General features: G+C 37.1%; 1 protein-coding gene across 8 annotated transcripts in view; it reads left to right on the top strand.

The window, feature by feature from the left end:
* ERICH3 (glutamate rich 3) overlaps positions 1–12,805 on the top strand; it is a 130,052-nt gene that overhangs the window by 28,768 nt on the left and 88,479 nt on the right. Inside the window, exon 2 of one of the 8 annotated variants that reach the window (XM_086717294.1) lies at positions 182–293. The exons of the other annotated variants lie outside the window; for them this stretch is intronic. The gene's annotated coding sequence lies outside the window, so the exon portion shown is untranslated. The remainder of the gene's footprint in view (positions 1–181; positions 294–12,805) is intronic. 8 annotated transcript variants of the gene reach the window in all.

The raw sequence follows: 12,805 nt of genomic DNA, 5'->3' as shown, positions 1-12,805 counted from the left end.
TATTGTACTTTATGGATTAAGCTCGTGATTTTTAATGATATTTGAGACTGTATAATATATTTGCATTGTGTGCTGACTAAAAAAAGTAAACCCAAATGTTAAATAGGATTCCATTATACCTCTGGTTTCTAACTGATCAGAAGCCATTTGTTTTTGTTTTTGTTTTTGTTTTTTTTCTTAGCTAGAAGCTCTAAATAACTCTCTCCTTCCAAGACTTCCAATTAGGAAACACATCCTTCATTGACAACATCATTGCTGCAGATTGTTATATCAGAAAATATATTTGGATTAAAGTAAGTCACCTGAGAGCTTGCCTTTCTGGATTAATGTCTTTCCAGGGAAAAGAGAAAAAGATGTTATAAGTTCAGTAGATGCAGCTTGAAAAATCACGCTTTACTGAGATTCTGTCAATATTAGGACTAAAAGTTTTTTGAGAATTGTTGTCAAAGCATTGCTTTTATAGTGAACCACAAGACATACACCTTAAAAGTGAAGAACATTTCAAAGTGCAGATGTATGGGTCAGGATTCCTTAATAACTTTTCATTCTCTTGAGAGTCCCCTTTGACCCCCACTCTTCTTGTCTCCTGGTCTCTTTTATATGGTTAACTCTTTTTTGGCTTATGGGAACATTACTGTGAGGTATAATTTCTTCTTCTGCCCAGTGCTCTGGAAGTTCTCTTTGGAGAGCTTCATTATCTTCTCCACATCCATCCAAACTACCCACATGGATGTGGTGGGATCCAGAAGGTATCTGTTCCCCTTTCAGATGGATCATCAATGATCCTTTTCTGTTTGCCAGCACAGATAATTCAGAATCAAAGTGTAGGTTTCTTTGTACTTGGGATATACATTCCTTGTTTCTATCTAAGTCAATGTTACATACTTCAGTTGGTCATCTTTTGGGCTGTGCTTATGTTATGGGCTGAATTGTACCCCACCCGAATTCATATGTTGAAGTGCTAACTCCCAGTGCCTCAGATGTGACTATAGTTTGAGGTATGGTCTTTAAGAGGTAATTATGGTTAAATGAGGTCAGTTGGGTCAGTTAATCTAATATGATTGGTGTCCTTATAAGAAGAAGAAGGTTATGACACAATCACACGCACAGAAAGAAGACCATGTGAGGATACAGGGAAAAGATGGCCATCTGTACACTAAAGAGAGAGGCCTGGAATAGACCTTTCCCTCATGGCTTTCAGAAGACACCAACCCTGTTGACACCTTGATCATGGACTTCTAGTCTCCAGAATTATGAGACAAATTTCTGTTGTTTAAGACCCCCAGTCTGTACTACTTTGTATGGCAGCCCTACCACACTAATACAACCTTTTGTCATTGCTGATGCTCTTTCTTTCTTAGCCCTACGAAAACTAAAGATGGTTCTTTATGAGAAAAGTAGTCATTGAAAATAAATGATTTAACAATATAAGGGTCATGAAGAGTGGAAATTGGAAGCCAAAAGTTGAACAGGGAGATAAAACTCAAAGCAAACATAAAATATGATTAAAACACTAGTGAGGAGAAGTAATTAAGATAATAAGTCAATGGTCTCTACTGGTAAGTATTGAAACTTTGTTTTTAGTCTGATTAGTAATCAAATTACTCCCTACCTCTCAGCATCTTACACTAGTTGGGACAGAAAATTGAACATTTGTAAGCTGGTGATCCATTTTTCTGTGACTGTTATTATTTTCTTATAATAGTAATGAGCATTTATAAATTAATGAAAATTCTTAGGGCAAAATATTGAAACAAGAGAAAACCAGCAGGAAACTAAACAGACAGTATAAATTGCACATAGTAGTTATGAAACAGCATTAAAAACTAAGGATTTTAAATTGAATTGAATCATAGTGTTTTATAGTAGCACTTAATCTGACATTCTTGATATACCATGGATTATAATATTTTATATTTGTTAATATTATGTGGCTCTCATATTAAGAAGTTGTCTCTTTTCATAGATTGCTCCAAGATATTTATAATAATATTGTTTCTGTTGTTTAGATTCAAATAAAAATGATCTGCTGTAAATTAGAATAATATACTTAGAAGGGATCTCAAATTTCTGGACATTAGGGTTACAAGTAGTTTTTAATTTTCCTCCTTATTCTTATCTGTATTTTTAAAAATTTCTACTTTGAGAAGAAAAATACAAAGAAAAATAAAATTTGCTTGAAATCCTACCATTTAGAATCAGGTTTTTTGTCATTTTCTTTTTTCTCCATTTTCCTATGTATTAACCTACTTTTAAAGCTATCTTGACGGGGCGCCTGGGTGGCGCAGTCGGTTAAGCGTCCGACTTCAGCCAGGTCACGATCTCGCACTCCGTGAGTTTGAGCCCCGCGTCGGGCTCTGGGCTGATGGCTCAGAGCCTGGAGCCTGTTTCTGATTCTGTGTCTCCCTCTCTCTCTGACCCTCCCCCGTTCATGCTCTGTCTCTCTCTGTCCCAAAAATAAATAAACGTTGAAAAAAAAAAAATTTTAAAGCTATCTTGACAATGATGTATTGTTTGAAAAGCTGTTTCTAAGACTGTACTGTTTTTAAAATTACACCAACAAATCCCAGGAGGGGAATTCCTCATTGCATTGCAGTCGTCTTCGTATTTCCCTTATACCTACAAATGTTTTGAGGGTGGAGGCCTCACCTCTCTACATACTTCGGTCCTCTGTGTACTTCAGTACTGTGCCCTGAACTTAGCTCAATAATTGCTGACATACGTTTCCTAAGTTAGTGATCATTTATGATTATTTCAAGAATACATTTGCTCATTCATTCAGTTAATATGTACTGAGTGCCGAGTATGTGCTAGTTACTAAGCTATCATAGGAAGCACTTACTCTGTTCCAGAAATTCATTTGAGTTCTTGAAGAAAACCTAAATAGTGAGGGTTTTTTTTTAAGACTTCAAAAGTCACTGAACCTCATTGAGTTTTGCTGTCCAGGGGCAGTGGGGTAGTTTTATCAGTTAGGAGTATGTTCAACTGCAAGTAATAGAAAACCAAACAAAAAGTGCCTTAAACCATAACAACATTTATTATTTATTTCACAAGTAGTCTGGAGATAGGTGACTATTTTTTTGTAATATCAGGACTTGGGTTCTTACCTGTACAATTTTCTTGGTCTTTTCCTTATGGTAGCAAGATGATTACCCTAGATCCAGTCATTATATTTGTATAAAAGCATCCAAAACAGAATGAAAAAAGATGGGTGAAAGGTTTGTTTTTTTTTAAATCAAGGGGGAAAACATTGCCAGAACATTCCAGCACTTTCCTTTAATATCTTGTCGACCAGAACTGCATCAGTGGGTATGCCTACCTGCAAGAGACAGCGGGAAAGAGTGTATTGATCTTTGTAACTTTAGTGGGAGACAGTCAAGGGAGAAGGGTTTGGGAACTGCTTCTGGTACTAGTCAACCGTGTCCGGTAGCACAGTGTTTTAATAGTTAGCTGTCTAGCTCTAGACTTGGATTGTTTGAGTTCTTCTGTATAATCTCTCTGATTTTGTTTTTTTTTTTTTCATCCATGTAGAAAATATGTCCGTTTTGTAGATTGTTGTGAGCATTAAATGAAATATTTTAATAACATTTAACACAAGGCCTGCCACATAGCAAGTGTTAAATATGCTAACGTAGTGCCTCATAGCAGTAAGGTAGGTACTAATGTACAAGAATAAGCCAGATTTCTGTAGGAGAATTTCCACTCCTCAGTCCTGAGCTAGATGTAGAGTTGGAGTAATTGGACAAGGCATTCTGGAGAGATTAATTTTCAGGAAGAGTTTTGAAGGAGGGTGCATTAAAAATATGTACAGATACATAAAATATCCAGAGACATTTAAAGAGAGTAAAAAGTACTCTCTAAAAACATAATACAGATATTCCCTGTTTTTTGTGCATTTGCATTAAGCCACTTTGCATTTACTAAAGACCTATGTTATTAGTACCTGTTTTTGCTAACAGAAGAAATCTGGAGAAGATTTTTCCTTTTATAAAATAAGGTGAAAAGCAAGAACAGCATCCAGCATGTGTTTTGCAGTGAGTCTTTAGCCAGGTAACATGCAGTCCAAGCAGCAAGAGTGGCCCCGCCAAGCTCTTTCCCTGGGAACTACACGTTGCATGTCAGCACTAGCCACTATAACTTTGATCTGTGTCTGTTAGTATCTGTGCTTTATATTGATTTATTTTGCTCAACATTAGCAAGATGTGTCCACACGTATCAGAAAAGTTTAAAAGAGATTATTTCTTGGGTCTGGGAATACTTAAAAAATGTTTTCATATAAATCAATGGTAATCACCTCGTTGCTTTCTGCCATTTTGGTTTATGAAAGATTTCATAGAAATGTTCTGCTTTCAGTTAACAGAAAACTGTATTATAATTGTAGTTATCATTGCCTGGGTAATAGTAGCCTATTATGACTTTGAATAAGTGAGAGGAGACAACATTACTTGTTTATTAGCTGACATCTTCTTAGGAGCAAGCAAGGATGATATAAAACCAAGTGAAAGCTGGCCTGGCCTGAGAAGTTGATACCTCAAATTTGGTTTTACCATTAGGTTCCACGTAATGTCTTTTGCCCATTTTGGAACCTCAGATACAACACTAAATGTGCACACTAGTTGTTTTTGTTTTTGTTTTGTTTTGTTTTAAGTGAAAGATCGTTGCCTTTAATTCTAGGTTAAATTAATTTCAGATTTATTTCTGTTCATCTTGTCAACCTTTATAAAAGTGAGTTTGAATATTTCTTCCCCTTGAAATCAGTCACTTGGAATCTCTCTCTCAAGCTACTAGCAAATGACTATTTTATCATAATTCATAGGGATTTATATGAGGTTATCACTGTTAAGTTCTTCTTTCCTACAGATTCTTCTTTCCTCTCTGTCAAACTTGAGACTTAGAGCTTTGGCCCAGGCTGGAATCTTCCAGAATAGAAAGTGGGCTTAGGGAGTGAGTGAGGCTGACCTCAGGCTGTAGTCTATGAAGTGGGTTATTGAGGTTCCAGTCCTTGGTGAAGAAATTAGCCCACAGAAGAAAAAAAAGGAAAGCCTGAAGTATCAGGGCCAAATGCAAGAGCATGGGGCATGAACCAGATCCCAAAGTCATATTTCAAGGAGAAGGGTGACTCAAGAAGGACGCTGGGAGATAAGGCGCAAGAAAACTTATAAACTGTTGGGAGAGTGTGAACAGAAGGTTAGAGCATATCAAAGGAGGCACAAACAAGTGATTAAAGTGTCTAAAAGATTGGAACTGTCTGAAAATCATCTTATTGTTTGTGATCTCTTAAATGAAAAGGGATGACATTCCAAAAGGAAAATCAGTGTTTCATTTAAAAAATATGAGATTAAGTATGCTATAGTAGAAAGAGGAATATTTTAGGGGTCAGAGAGACATAGATTTGAATCTCAGTCATGCCTTACATGGACTTAGAAAAGTTAATTTCTCTGTGCTTCACTTTCCTCTTTCAAAAATTGGGGCTTATAATTACCTTCCTTGCAGGAATATTGACACATATTAGAGACTCAGTGAGTGGCAGCTATTGTGTATTTATTTTGATGTTTGTACAAAATATATGTTGCTTAAGGGGCACCTAGGTGGCTCAGTCTGTTAAGTGTCCATCATGATCTCACAGTTCATAGGATCAAGCCACATGAGAGAGGGGATTCTCTCCCCCCTCTGTCTCTGCCCCCCACCCCTGCTCAAAATAAATACATTTAAAAAAGAAAATCTTAAAAAAAAACCCACAACATATGTTGCTTAAGTCTTTTTGTTTTTTTCTCATTTTTATTTTTCCAGCTTTACTGAGATGTAATTGACAAATAACACTATGTAAACTTAAAGTGTACAAAATGATGATTTTATATATGTATATATTATGAAATGATTACTACAATAAGATTAGTTAACACATCCTTAAGTCTTTAGCAATTAATTCTTAAAGTACATCAACTCATTGATAACTTCCAAAATCCATTGAGCATTTAGTATGTGGTTGGTAATTTGATAATTTTTTAGTATTAATTCACTTAATGCACCAAATGACTTTCTAAAGTAGCACTACTATTATTTCCATTTTCAGAGGAAGGTATAAGGCACAGGGAAGTTAATTACCTTGCCCCTCATTGCTAATCTACTGAATAGTTGAGATAGTTAAATGGTTAAGGTTCAACCTTATTGGACTTGAGAAGTGAAACTCTCAACTACCATACTATGCGTCCTCAAGACACAGCAGAAAGACTTTAGTATTTAAAGGAGACTTAGAATAATCTAGTCATGCTATTTCCCCGCTTAAAACCCTCACTGCTGTTACAAAACTGTCCAGTCCCAGGCTTGTTGGGTGTGAGATCTTATAGGTCATTCCTTTGACTTTTTTTTTTTTTTCAACGTTTATTTATTTTTGGGACAGAGAGAGACAGAGCATGAACGGGGGAGGGGCAGAGAGAGAGGGAGACAGAATCGGAAACAGGCTCCAGGCTCTGAGCCACCAGTCCAGAGCCTGACGCTGGGCTCGAACTCACGGACCGCGAGATCGTGACCTGGCTGAAGTCGGACGCTTAACCGACTGCGCCACCCAGGCGCCCCCATTCCTTTGACTTTTAAACAATTTTCCTTTTATTGAGCCAGACAGCCCTCACTGTACTTTCACTCGTGGTTTTAGATGATCCTGCCTTCTTAGCATCTTTCACAGATCAACTGTTCACTTATCTGGCCCCCATATGCTTTTTCTTCTTTAGGCTGAGCTCTTCAGGACTATTGATCATACCTTGTAGAACATAGTTCGGTGTAGTGGTTAAAGCAGAACAGCCCCTTATTTGAACTGTGGATTTGTCTTTAACTAGATGTAAGCTACTTATCTAAGCACTGTATACCTTAGTTTACTCTTTGTGAAAAAGGCAGATAATAGTAATTTGCAGGATTGCTTTGAGAATTAAAATATATAACTCATGTTATATAGAGTGTTTACTGTGTGCACTACAAAAAAATTAAATGATCAATAAATACTAGTGATGAAAGTTACTGATTTCTAGAACTTCCCCCCCCCCCCCATCATCTTTTCTCCAAACAACTTCATTATCTCCTTTGGTTTGCATACTATTTTTTTTTATTAATGCATATTTTTTAAGTGGCCACAATTTTTTTTCCTGTTCATAGAAGTAAAATTCTTAAGTCTCCAGAGAAGAGCTTAGAGGCTCAAACTTCATCTTTTGGGAACTGTCGACCTCAGGGAGGCCCAGGCCTACTGACTTCCCACATGCTGTTTTCTTACTGCCTCATCTGTGAACACTGCAAAACTATCCCACCAGTGGTCAGCACAGTTGGAGTAGTTTTGGTTTTACTAGTCACTTCAAACCATCATATTAAGGCTATAAATAAAATAATGTTGTGGTTCTCATCTGTCTGCATCGTTGGAATAAGCTGAGAGAAATTGTAAATCAATATTTAGCATAATTGCAGAGATCTGGCAGGTTTGGATACAAATAAAAGGAATGAAGAATGTAATATAAAATCATTAGTATAATAGTAGTTCAATCACCCTCTACAAAGTGGCAGGCAGCAGAGACTCATGGTCTAATTTTAGCTGGCAAAGACTTTTCTTATAAAGTGTTGGAAAATAATTGACCCTTCTGTCAATTACTCTTCTGTATTGGTCTTTCTTCAAGTTTCCTCAAAAGATTTTTGTTCTGTTTTGTTTTGTTTTTTTGTCCTACCTCCCTAGGAACTTTTCTTTCAATGCAATTTTGTATTACGCTGCAAAAGCACTTATTTGACAAAAACAAAACAACAAAACATATTGTTGGCATGATCATCCACACTGTGCATTCTGAATCTTAAAAAAGCCAATCTAGGCAAAGCAAGCTTTTGAACCTCTTTGGGTATAAACTCTTTTCAGTTATTATCCTGAAGCAAAAGAGGGGTTATGATCCTTACACATGGATTTTTTGAAAGGATCTATGTCAAGGAATTTGGCCAATAGATTTTGTTTCCATTAACTATTTATTCATTTATTCCACAAAAATTGGCAGAGTGTTTACTGTAGACATGGCATCACAGTACAATCTGCAAGAGGGATACAGGGAGGAATCTTACATGAATCTAAAAGGAGTGATCAGGGGTGTCTCAGTCGGTTAAGTGTCCAATTCTTGATTTTGGCTCAGGTCATGATCTCGCAGTTCATGAGTTCGAGCCCGGTCTCAGGCTATGCCTTGACAGTGCAGAACCTGCTTGAGATTCTCTCTTTCCTCTCTCTCTGCCTCTATCCTGCTCATCCTCTCTCTCTCTCAGAATTAATAAATAGACTTAGATATAAAAAATAAATAAAATAAAAGGAGCGCTCAAACATGATGAAAGAAATTCTGGTGCAAGGTAAGGAGACAAGGACCCTAGGAAAGGGACAGGTAGAATTCTATGAGAATTTCTGTGACATTCAGGCATCTTCTTTTTGAGTCCTTTGATCTGAGTTTACTGATGAGTTATGCCTACTTTTATAAATATAACCTCAGTATCCTGAATATAAAATGAGAGAGTTGACTAGACCTCATGTGGTCATTTCTATAAATAATCCTGTGGCTCCAGGTAAATACGTTTCCAGACCAGTAAACTTAGATCATCCACTTCAGGAAGCAGTCACAGCGTTTGACTTTATGGTGATAATTGCAAAAGGGAGAAGATTGAATTCTCCAGGGTCATGCATCCTATAAAGGGCAGAATTAGAATTTGACCTCAAGCCTTCTAGCCCCAAATCTCATCCTTTTTTTATCTCATCAAATTTACTTGGGGCTGAAGTATTTGATACAGATTTATTTGCCTTAAATAACTACAGGAAAATCATTGCACCTGTTAAGAGTTTAAGTGTCTGGTCACGTATTTCTTAAATTTTTTCACTCTTTTTTTTTTTTTTTTTAATTTTTTTTTTTCAACCTTTATTTATTTTTGGGACAGAGAGAGACAGAGCATGAACGGGGGAGGGTCAGAGAGAGAGGGAGACACAGAATCGGAAACAGGCTCCAGGCTCTGAGCCATCAGCCCAGAGCCTGACGCGGGGCTCGAACTCACAGACCGCGAGATCGTGACCTGGCTGAAGTCGGACGCTTAACCGACTGCGCCACCCAGGTGCCCCTAAATTTTTTCACTCTTAAATGACAGACATGCAGTGTTCAGTGATAGGAAGCTATGTAGTTTAATTTTTCTTTAGTTTTCTGGTTATTGGTGCTGTTTTCAGAGATTTTATTTGGGGAAGTTGTTCCCATCTAGATTTTATTTACTTCTTTGCTAAGAATCTTACTGAGATTCAAAGTCTTAGTCTTGGTTTGTTGGCTTGAGTATGATGAGTTTCCTCACAGAGCTGAAATTCTGTGGATTCTTACAAGTCTTCTTAATGGACAGTGAGAAATCTATTTGGGTCAGGAGATGGAGCTCCATTGCTTGTGAATTGTAACATAATGCCAATCAAACCACAATATTCTATGATTTGTTTAACTTGCTTTCCCAATACAAAGACTTGATAAGTGAGTTGCAGAAACATTTTATCTGGTTGTCATTGCTTAGAACCCTATCTTGGCAGTGGAGACTTAAGGTAGGCCCTCCCCATCACTTCTCGGCCTTTTGGCTAAGATCAAGTGAAGGTAGGCCCTCTTTGAACACTATCAGACTCTACAAATTGCAGATTTGTAGATGCAAAGCACATCTTGATCATCTTTAGTAATAAAACCGTGCTCATTCACCTAAGTCTCATTTGATTTTGTTGAGCATAAAATGATGTAATCAGTTTTTCCAGATTGGTAGGTGAGTTGAACCTTTCCATTTGTGGCAATGTAAAGAGATATCTTGCATAAAATTTCTTGATTGAAATGCCACTGACAAATGTCAATGTGTTTTCTAGAGTCCTCATGCTCTTTTTGTTGGGGATAGGAAATGGCTGAACAGGTATATAAGCCCCTTTGGTCAAATATTGCATATAGAAGATGAATTTCTGGACAATACTATGTAAGGCATACTTCTATATATTGACTCATATAATGAATCGTTTTATTTAATAGCTCCCATGATATATCTTGCCACTTACTTTTGAAATTTAGTTAATGGTGTGCTGGTAAACTGGCTTTTCAGAAAGAAAAAGGCTTGATTTATATAGTGTCTGTTAATTTCTGTGGTGTAACTATTCCCACAATGGCCAATTTCAAGCTAAAAATGGCTTGCAAAACTCATGAAAAATTTTAACAATTATCTCATTAGATCCAGTGTGAGTCAGCTCCAATACTCCACAGTTACTACTTTTAAAATATACTTTTGTATGCTTTCTGATTATTTTATGTGTAAAATCCTCTAACCTCAATTTGAGGCTTCTAATGGTGGCAACCCTGCCATATTCTTGTATATGTCTTCTTTTCCTCTTCCTCAGATATATCTATATATGTGCAGTAATCAAGCATGTATAGTAACCTATGTCATCAATGCTAAGATTATTTTTTCACATTTTCACATTACTAAAATCATTTGTGCTTACATCAGTGGCATGCTGAAGTGTAATTGGCAACATTTTCTTCTTTCTTAATGTTTCATATAATAATTATTTGAATTTAATGAGATATGTTAAATGCTGGTTAATTAGTGTTTGACGTGAATACAATTATATCCTATGGGCTAATCTGTCATTTCACATATTAGATTCACCTAAAGAAGTTATCTCTGTATTGTTATCCTTATAAGAAAAATATATGGGGGCACCTGCGTGGCTCAGTTGGTTGAGCCAGGTCATGCTCAGGTCATGATCTCACTCTTTGTGGATTGGAGCCCCAAATCGTGCTCTGTGCTGACAGCTTGCTCAGAGCCTGGAGCCTGCTTCAGATTGTGTCTCCTCTCTCTGCCCCTCCCCCGCTCATGCTCTGTCTCTCTCTGTCTCTCAAAAAGACATAAATGTTAAAAAAAATGTTTTTAAGAAAAAGATATTGTTTGAATATATTTGTTCCATAGTATACCTCTTGTTCTTTTGCCTTAGTGTTCACATTTGGCACATCAAAGTTTAGGCTCCCGTTTATTTTGTTCCTCCTGGTGTGTTTCCAAGAACTGCCTTCTTCCATCTGGGAAGTGTCCTTTTTGAAAGTGAGGATCACTGACACGATTGAACATGGTCATTGGAAAATATGTGTTGTAGCCTAATTGCCATAACATTCAACAGCCAGTGTTTCTGCTCCCTGGCATCTGGAATATGGGAAAAGGCACATGATAGGCAGAATAATGGCCCCTCAAAAAAGTCAATGTCTTAGTTATCAGAACGTTTGCACATATTAATTTATGTGGCAAGGGGAAGTTAAGTTTCCACATGGAATTAAGGTTGCCAATCAGCTGACCCTAAAATAAAAAGATTATTCTAGATTAATGTGGGTAGACCTAATGTAAGTAATCACAAGTGTATCTGCATAGGCAAGAGGGAGGCAGAAGAGCCAGAACCTTGGGCTCCTGGGTGGTTCAGTTGTTTGAGCGTCCAAGTCTTGATTTCGGCTCAGGTCATATCTCCCAGTTTGTGAGATAGAGCCCCACTCAGTGTTTGATGGTGCAGACTTGACCGGCCATGCTGGCTTTGGCAATGGAAGGGGGCCAGGAGCCAGGAAATGTGGGGAGCCTCTGGAATGTGGAAAAGATCCTCCCTTAGAGTCTCCAGAAGGAATGCAAATGTGATGACACCTTGAATTTAGTCTAGTGAGACCCATTTTGAACTTCTGACCTCTAGAAGTATACGATAATAAATTTGTGTTATTTAAGCTACTAATGTACTTTGGTACAACAGCAATAATAAATTAGTATAAGCTTCATTAATTCAGATGGGCGAGGTCACAATTTGAGCTAAATAAAACTGGTTGTGTCAAAATTATTCTCTATATTCTCTCTGAACAAGTTTGCTAGAGAAATTTGCATCGTAAAGCAAATTACAGAAATATATATTAAAGAATAAGATAATTTAAAGATTTTGGTACATCTCTTTTATGCTAATGATATGGCCATTTATAAAGGAAAGTTATGTATTTGTTAATTTTTGTCTATAAGAATTTTCATTAAAATTTTTCTATTTCTATACTGGGGAATTTATGGAATTACATTTTTCTGTGAATATTTCATGATTCTTATTTTTCTGTCATCATACTTAGCATCCTGGTCCCTACCTGAGCAAGCCCTTGTGAGTGGCGTTTCACTGTGATCTGACAAATATTGTCAGGAACAGGTTTTAGGTTATATGATCTTCAGCAAGTGACTTAACCTAAGGCTCAAATTCATATGTTGAAACCACAACCCCAGTGTGATGATATTTGGAGCTGGTGCTTTTGAGAGATAGGTCATGAGGATGGAGCCCTCATGATGGAATTTGTGCCCTTATAAGAAGAGATGAGAGAGAGCTTGCCTTTCTGTCTGCACTGTGCAGAGTACAAAGAGAAGATGGCTGTTTGTCAACCAGAAAGAGGGCTCTCACCAAGAAATCTGACCATGCTGGCATGCTGGTCTCAGACTTCCAGCTCCCAGTATTGTGAAAACTAAGTGTCTGTTGTTTAAACCACCTAGTCCATTTTGTGACGGTGCTTGAACAGACTAAGACAGGAATTGGTACCAAGGAGTGGAATGCTGCTATAACACATACCTAAAAATGTGGAAGCAGGTTTGGAACTGGTAATGGGTAGAGACTGGAAAAGTTGTAAGGTGCAAAAACTTTTTTTTCCCAGCTTTCTTGAGCTATAATTGGCATATAGCATTGTGTAAGTTTAAGGTGTGCAACATGATGATTTGACAAATGTATATATTGAAAAATGATTACCTTAGTAAG

This window comes from Puma concolor, chromosome C1 (genome assembly GCF_028749965.1).
Source record: "Puma concolor isolate L17-30 chromosome C1, mPumCon1.1.hap2, whole genome shotgun sequence".
Lineage (NCBI taxonomy): Eukaryota > Metazoa > Chordata > Mammalia > Carnivora > Felidae > Puma > Puma concolor.
Note: the sequence above shows the minus strand (reverse complement) of the source record. Positions and strands in the feature narration are given on the sequence as shown.